This window comes from Glycine soja, chromosome 8, assembly GCF_004193775.1.
Source record: "Glycine soja cultivar W05 chromosome 8, ASM419377v2, whole genome shotgun sequence".
Classification (NCBI taxonomy): domain Eukaryota; kingdom Viridiplantae; phylum Streptophyta; class Magnoliopsida; order Fabales; family Fabaceae; genus Glycine; species Glycine soja.
Window position 1 is genome coordinate 44,316,302 of NC_041009.1, and position 8,890 is coordinate 44,325,191.

The 8,890-nt window shown below is 26.4% G+C and overlaps 1 pseudogene; it reads left to right on the forward strand.

The window, feature by feature from the left end:
* The first annotated feature begins 5,130 nt into the window (after positions 1–5,130).
* On the forward strand, positions 5,131–8,890 carry LOC114423463 (annotated as a pseudogene).

Here is an 8,890-nt window from a genome sequence, read left to right on the forward strand (position 1 = left end):
ATACAGACTATTTAATTATCATTCATTTTTTTTAGAAATAATATATGAAAAAAAATCATGTAAATAATGTAAAATAATTTTATAATTAATTATAAATTATTATATATAATAAATTTATTGATTTTATAAAATTATTTTAAAAATTATATTAACGATAATTTAAATTTAAATAATAATATGAAATTATTTTATACCATCATTAAATAAATAAATAGTATATATTATACTCAATTATTATAGAAAAAATATCATAAGGATAATTTTACCGCTTAAATTTGTCTCGGTTTGAGTTGGTTGAGTTTTTTTTTTCGCGTACAGTTGAGATGTAGTTAAGTTTTCGTGTTATAGTAGTAATTATTATGTGATCTGTCTTGAAAAAATTAATTATTATGTGATTATATTAACATCATGCTATTTGATGGAAAAAAATGGTAGTATAGTACCAATTGCAAAATAGAGAATGTGGTTGAAATGACACAGCATTCACACAAGAATTTTGTTCGAATTTTCCATACAATGAAATAATTTCCTTATAATGTTTTTAAATTCTGTTTTTATTGTTTAATTTAAATAAATAATATTAAATACTTTACCGCCTTTAAGAAATTATTATTTTAATACACTAAAACAATAATAAATAAATAATATTAAATAATTTACAGCTTTTAGATTCATTTAAATATGTGTTTAAATTAGTTTATTTTATTTAATTATTTTTATGTCTAAAAAATTATGCTAAGATTTTTTAAAATTCATAATATTTTTTCAAAAAAAACATTTCTTTAACATTTTGCTTTCAGACAACTTTGTTTTATGCTTTCTGATATTTTAGGTTCATATATATTTTTCTTGATTTTCGTTAAGTCTTGATTTCAACATCGAGTGTCCTTTGTTGCCCGGAAGCCCATGTGGCAAGATCATATATATATATATATATATAGCCACTTTTCTTGTTCAGTATGTAATTCGCCTGATGAAAATATAAAATTTAATTTTTAAAAGGGATAAAAAGTACTATAAATATATCTAGACGATAATAGTGAATTGTATAAAAGAGAAATTAAGAAAAAAAAGATTAAAAAAATAATAAAATATAGTTTAAAATTTGAATTCTTATATTTTGATTATTTATGTATTTATCCATCTATCAAATTATTAATTAATTTTTTAATTAAACAATATAATTACTTATTTTTCAAAATAAAATAAAATTATTTAGTTTTATGACATAAAAAAATTGAGTTATCATTTAAAATAATGAAAATTTTTTATTTCTTGAAATTTTTTGTTTCTTCGATTAATTATTAATCTTTATTACGTACTTGGACACAATATGTCAAATGGAATGCAAGGTCATTACAGCTCCTAAATCAGCGAGAGATACAACTCTAAGTCATAAAGACAAAAAATAAAATCTCTGTATTAGTTTTTTTTAGTTAACTTTTGTATTAGTTTGAGCATTATTGCATTTTTTATTTAAATTTATTTGAGTTCTTTATTTGTTACTAAATGTTTTCATTTCATTCATATTATGAATAATAAGTGTTGTCTCAAATGGAAACACATAAGGTTTATCTAAGGAATTTTTTCATATTTGAGGTGTATATATATATATATATATATTATTGATTAAGAAAAAAGATTGATAATTTTACTTTATCTTTATCTAGTTTAAATTTTGTGAGATTTTTTTTTTTAAATATTTGATTAAGTTCTTTTTTTAAATAAATAAATAAATAAATTTGGTCCCACGGTCGATTGTATTTTTTCTACTCAAAATTCTCGACACATTATTTTCAATTCAAATATGAGGACACTTAAGTTGGAATTGTGATATGGAATAATTTTAAATATTAAAAATGAAAATTTTAGTAGAAATTTGATTAAATTATAAGATATAAGATAAAGTCTTTTTTAACAACAAAGATTAAGGTTTGATAAGGAAATCAAAATAATAAAAATATATATTAAAAGAAAATTTAGAAAATATATTACATAAGTATTAAATGAATAGGATCAGTAAATTATAAACACATAATAATAATAATAATAACAATAATTAATCACTGTATTATTAATGTTCAGATATATTTGTTGTACTTTTTATATTTTTAGGGACTAAATTTTGTATTTTCATTTTTCAGGAACATATTTGTTAGCGGTGTGAGAAAACAAAAAGTAAAAAAAATAATATTATGACAAATATGTCCCTATGCTAGCAATCCATGTTGGTAATCATTTCAGTGACAAATTTATTTCTCTATGCCACGTAGGCTATTTTATTAACGGTGGCAGACAGAAGTTAACAGCATAACATATTTGTCGCATTTTTTTACAGAGACTAAATTTTGTATTTTCATCTTCTAGGGATACATCTATCAGCGAATTACACATTAAGAAAAAAAAAATGACTATTTACCATAACATTTTTCAAATCAAAGACACATTCATGTGGTTTATAATAATTCATAAATTTTGTTTAATCATATGAATTAGATCCCATTGATAATGTATATATAGTCTTACAAAATAATGAGTAAATTTCTCAAAATGATCATATATTTTCGTTAAATAACTTCACACATAAGTTTAATTTGTAAAATAATTATAAAAATCAACAAATTTATTATAAACAATAATTATATTATCATCTAACTAGTTAGAATACTTGATTACGGTGAAAAAAAATTTTCAAATATATACTAACGTGCATGAATAATAAAGATAATAAGTTCATTGATAATAATAAAAGTTATGCTTTTTGAGAATATGAAAAGTACAAAGTTAGAAAACCATATACGAATAATCAAAATTGAAAATTAATCAATAATCACATGTATTTAAAAAAGTTGACTTCATACATATGTTTGTTTTAGTTGTTCTGATATAGTATCTGAAGTTAACTTAGATCGAAATCTTTCACATAACTCGATTGAGCTAGACTGATAACGTGAGAAGTAAGAACATGAAGCACCAACAAGGGGTAGGTGTGGTACGTGTTACACTTTTACACTTAAGACATGTTAAGAGGATCGCATATCTATAACTACTTAATTAACTTTTTTGCTTAAATTTAAGTGTATAAATACTTATCTTAAGTATGAAATCTAACCAACTCACTATTTATCTACTTTTCTTTTTCAAACACTGACTTGAACGTTAGAAAACTTATAGGTATTTTATTATTGTTGTGTTCTGTCACCCGACATTAAGATTTGAATCAGATCTCTGTCATGAAATCAAATCTCCATCATTTTTATCGAACATAACCTAATTATTTAAATATATTTTGGTTATCTATATTACGTATATTTCTAGAAAAATAAAGATATTGCCTATATATATGACTCAAAATAATGAATGTAAGATTAGTTTCCAATAATTTAATAATACACGATGACAGATAGTTGACACTTTAATTAGCTGTATATCTAATTTTCACGGCATTGTCACACTAATTAATGATAACAAAAAAATTTCAGATTTTAAGAGCGGGTAAGTAACTTTCAAGTTTCAACTAACTACAATTCATTAATCTACCAATCAACCAACACAACACGTTATTAATCAACAATTGAAATATCCTAATCTGCATAAAAACGACATAATTTTTGTTTTAATTTCATTCAATACAAATTTAACTGATAAAAATAAAATCAACACAAAAAAAGGAATCACAATATGACAAAATCACTTTTACTTGGAGCTTAATTTTTTGGAACTTAATTTTATAAGATAAAATCAAACATTACGTTAACGAGTTCTTCAATTCTATTCAACACAAGAATTCCACAACAATGACCACATTAAACCAAACACCATTTCGTGTGAGACAATGTCAGTGTCATAATCGTAAATAACCGCCAAGACACGGGCAATAATGTAATTGACTTAATGTCGCTGATAACCTTGGTCCTATGTCCTTGCACACAAAGATTGGATTCACAGGTTTTTTTTTTTTTTTTTCTCTCTTTTCTAACTGAACTCATAGCAACACTTTGTCTTTTCACTCACTGTGTGTGCTTTTGAGTAATGTTTGGATTTGAAACCACACAAATCCAATATCTTCATATGCTTGAAAGGACAACTGGGTAAGAAGCATTCATGCTCAATCTCCTCAAAATTCTCAATCAACATCCATTTTATTTATTTTGCCCAAAATACACCACTTCAACGTGTCTGGTGGAAAATCAGGTTTGGCTATCCTCGGGTTTGGTCATTCTGACTTTCCTTGCTTGACTCTTTTTTTTTTTTTTTTTTAAATTAAAATATTATAAAATATAAATATTATATTATATAAAATTATTTTTAATTAGTTTTTAAATTATTTATTTATTAAATCAATTTTTAAAGGTTGATTAAATTAATTTTGTTATTAAAAAATGATATTATTAAATATAATTATTTTTGTTATATTATTTAATTCATTTAAGATATTTTTTGAGTGAATATTTGTTTTAAAATTTGAATTTTGTATAATAATATATTTATTTTAGTAAAAATTTTAAATTTTTTAATATAATTATTTTATTAAATATAATTAGTATATTTGTGTCATTAGATTTAATAAAAAATGATAATATTTTTTGTTTAACAATTTATTTACAAAAGAACATTATATTGCATTATCAATAAAATATTTAAACAATCACAATCACATTTTGGCTAAGGAAAAACTTAATATCAAAATATGTTAGGACAATTCAAATCATCATTAATTTTATCATATTTGCATTATAATTGTAATTTTTAATATATTTCATTATTCTCGATTATCATCTTAGTTACTACACTTTCAAATTTTATGTTCATTTTGTATAAGATAGATGTATCAATTATTTTATCACGGTATTTTTTTAATTTATTTTAATATTACTAACTAATTTTTTAATTAACGAACATAACAAAAAATAACATCAATAAAACATAAATTTAACAAAAAAATTACATAATTAAAAAATTATATTATAATTTTATCCAATTTTTATATTTATCTTGTATATTTCTCTTTAAAATTTTTAAAAAATATTAAAAAAATTAATTTAATAAATAAGTAATTTTAAAATTAATTAAAAATAATTTTATATAATATAATATTTTAATTTCTTTTAAAAACAAGATCAAGCATGGAAGTCCGGTGGCCAAACCCGACTTCCCAGAAGTGGTGTATTTTGCACAAAATAAATGAAATGGGTGTAGATTAGGAATTTTGAGGAGAAAGAGCATCTAGAATGGTTAAAAAACCTCCTGTTCTTTCAGTCGGTTCTTCTTGTCCTGATCTTTCACACCCAGAAGATCCACTTGTTTCCCACTCTTACTTTGTCAATGAAAGGTGGTAACTTGCTGCTTCTGAATTTTGCATTGTGCTTTTGAATATTAGGTTCTATTTTTTTTTTGTTGGGGTTGTCATTGACTATGTAGTTCACTGTGGCTTGACGGTGGAGGTTTTCCTTTGTTATGGAATTGTCATTGAGGTTGTCACTGTGTTGATTTAGTGCTGAGGAGGAATTCTTGTGGTTTCCTGATTGTGATCCTTCATATTCACTTTGTTTGAACTTGGAGTAGTTATTTTCTGTTTTTTGTTTTCAATTATTGGAGAATGTTTCAGGAATGGGTGAAATTTTGCAGCTTTAGTAGTGGGTTTGTTTGTTGCTAGTTTCCGCCTCTTTTGCATTTTAACTCCGTAGAGGAAAGGTGGTTTCTTTAGCATGTGTGAATTTGGTTAAAGATTAACTTATTTTGTTCATTTGTTGTGATCCCGTCAGCTATTTGTTGTTTATTTTTGGTGTAATTGGGTGTTAAGATTTGATATATCTGTTTGGAGATTTTCTTAGCAGATGCAATGCATTTAGTTTAACAATTTAGATTTTTTTTTAAAGAAAACAATTTAGGTTATCTTTCTCTGTAAGTACTTATAGCAGAAAAAAAATAAGAAGGTAAAAATGCATTGAACTTCTCCATCAAGCTAAAATCAACTTATGCAACTTAGTTTTGGGATAAGTTAAATGAGAACTTTTATAAAAGTTTAATGCATAAGTTGATTTTTTAGCTTATGATATAAGCTTAATTTATCTTTCCTTCTTATGTTTTGCTCTTGTAAGTGCTTCCGGAGAAGTTTATCCAAACATAGCCTTAGAACATTTTCGGTCTATCATTCTATCATGAGAATCTTATTTGAACTCATTATTTAGACTTTTCCATAAACTATTTTTCTGTCTGTGGAATAAGATGTATCAATGGATACCTACTTGTTTCTTGTGTCCATTTTCAGAAGCAGATATATTTTTGTTTCTCTATGTTTATGGGAAGAAGATATGAATTTCACATGATTATTTTCCCCTTTTGTACAAGCTAGGTTGTGGGTGGAGTTCAATGGCGGTGACAAATTCTGAAAATCGTCTTCTTGATGGAAACACCTGTGGTTCATTGTTAGAAAAGCTGCAGGTAACTCTACAATGCTTTTCATTTGTGTTACTGTAGTGTGCATGGTCTACAAAAAGTGAGGGTATTTTTATTTGTTGCAGGAAATATTGGATGGGGTTGGTGAGAATAATGACCAGCAAGATAAGATGATCCTTCATATAGAGCAAGAGTTTGGATGTGTACAAAAGAAATGTTGAGCAGGCTTCTAAGTCAAGGGCACTGCTACTTCAATCCTTGTCAGATGCTAAGCTTGAGCTCTCTAGTCTTTTATTGGCTCTTGGTGAAAACAGCTTCATGGGAATGGTTAGTAACTAATTATATATGTCTTGAATTTTGTTACTACCAACAATTGCTTGTTAGAGTACAAGTGTGAGGTGAAGTCTCACATTGGTTAGAATTTTGTTACTACCAGCAGGTGCAGATGACTTTCTGATGTTTACAAACTCATGTTCTGTAACAGCCGTAACTGTTAATAAATAAATAATACAGTAATAAGTTAATAAATAAATAAATAAATAAGTAAAAAAAAATAATATAATTAGGTCATAAATCTCCACTATATAAACCAAATGTTAACCTAGAGCAGCTTTTACAAAACACTTCTGTCCCTTTTTCTTTTCTGACGCACAAGAACCCTAACAGAGCAACCAGAGGAGGAGCTCTAGAAAGCACTAGAGACGCCACCATTGCTAACAGAGAACATTTAAGCGACTACCTCGAGATAAGGGATGAGTTACTCACGCTTGGGAATTAGAATGAACATGTGTAGGGATCCCTAGAGGGTCAATTTTTGGGTTATTTTGGGGTGTTTATGAATTTAATTATGTTTTCATGTTTAATCGCGGATTGAGTGTGTTTGATGAACCAATTGGTGTTCTGTTGCGAGTTTGTTGTAGAATTGATGTGTTCCTGTGTTAGGTGTGTACCTTAGGAATTAGAATTTCTTATAATTAGCATAAAAATTGTGTGGTGATGATTTTGTTTATACCAGATATGTTGACCTTTCAATCTTGTTCTTTTTATTTTTTTTCACACCGCAGTGTATACGTGTACATATATATTGATACTGTTTTTTTTTTACAAACTTTATATTTTATTTCACGTGAGTGATTTCTCGTCATGAAATTATTGTGATTATTTTATATTAATATATATTTAATACTTTTTATATGTTATATATATATATATAATATGTACGTTTACGTTTACGTTAATATATATTTTGTTATATATATATATGTTGTTATATATAATATACTTATATATATATTTTATGTGTATTTTATAGTTATTTGTTTATAAGCCTTGAAGTTAAATATTGTATGTTATTATTATTATGATACATTCTTATTTAATTGTTGAGTATATTTTGTAATTAGTTAAAGTGTGAAATGTTAAACTTTAGACATGAAATATGGTTGTGAATGAGTGTGTGATTGATATTTGTAGTGATATTACTTGTCATGTGAGTTATGAGTTATACAGTAACCCGACCAGTGTTTACCTTGAGAGAACTTTTATGCGCAGTATTAAAAAAAATTGTAGGATTCCTAGTTAGGATCCTGAAGGGTTAAACTATAGCGCAATTTGTTAAATATGTTTGAAATATAAGAGTGAGGTCGTGGGTATTATATAACTCATAAACAGTGTCTGCGTGTAAAAAAAATATTTTAGGGGTTGGACCTGAATCAGGAAGGTGAGACCCAAACTGATTCTTCGGAATCTAGGCCTTGGGGGTAAAGATACTCGGTTTGAGTGCTCCTTTAAGCCCATGTTGATCCCATGTGGTTGGGGCATTCTCGCAAAACAGAGTAACCCTGACTGGTCACCTTATGATGTTACTTAGTGAGAGTGACCGAGTATACCCATTGTGTGGTGTACTTTGTCATGTACTCCTAAGCGCCTCAGTGTTGTTTTTCACTGACATGGTACCACATTGCATATAGGCTTGAGTCTTAGTATAATTGTTGCATAACGCTTGTGTTTGAATTTCATTGAGTTAACATTTGTGGTTGATGTTATTTTATGGAGTGTATAAACTTGAATGGGTGTGAATAATGTGTGCGATTTTGTGCAGTAATGTTATTTATATAAATTCAACTTTAAGTATTATATGTTTCACATGCTCTAATGTTTTATTATATATGAATGTGATAACTCACTCCCGGTGTGTGTTTGTGTTTGGGCTGATTGCCACTTTGTTTCAGGTGAGCCTTCATATGATGAGTCACGTGCTAGAGATGGAGAGACTTAGTCTATGATAGGGATATGCTCTGATAAGTGTGACATTGAGACATAGGATTTTACTTCGCATATTATGATTTTCACATGTTATGATTTACTGAAGGATATAATTGTGTTATACTTTTCTACTTTAGTTTCTTTTTATTATTTATTTAGAGTGGACGACCTTGTTTTGAGCCGAGATAATCTTACTTTTTATTAAAAAAAATTCTATTATGTTTTC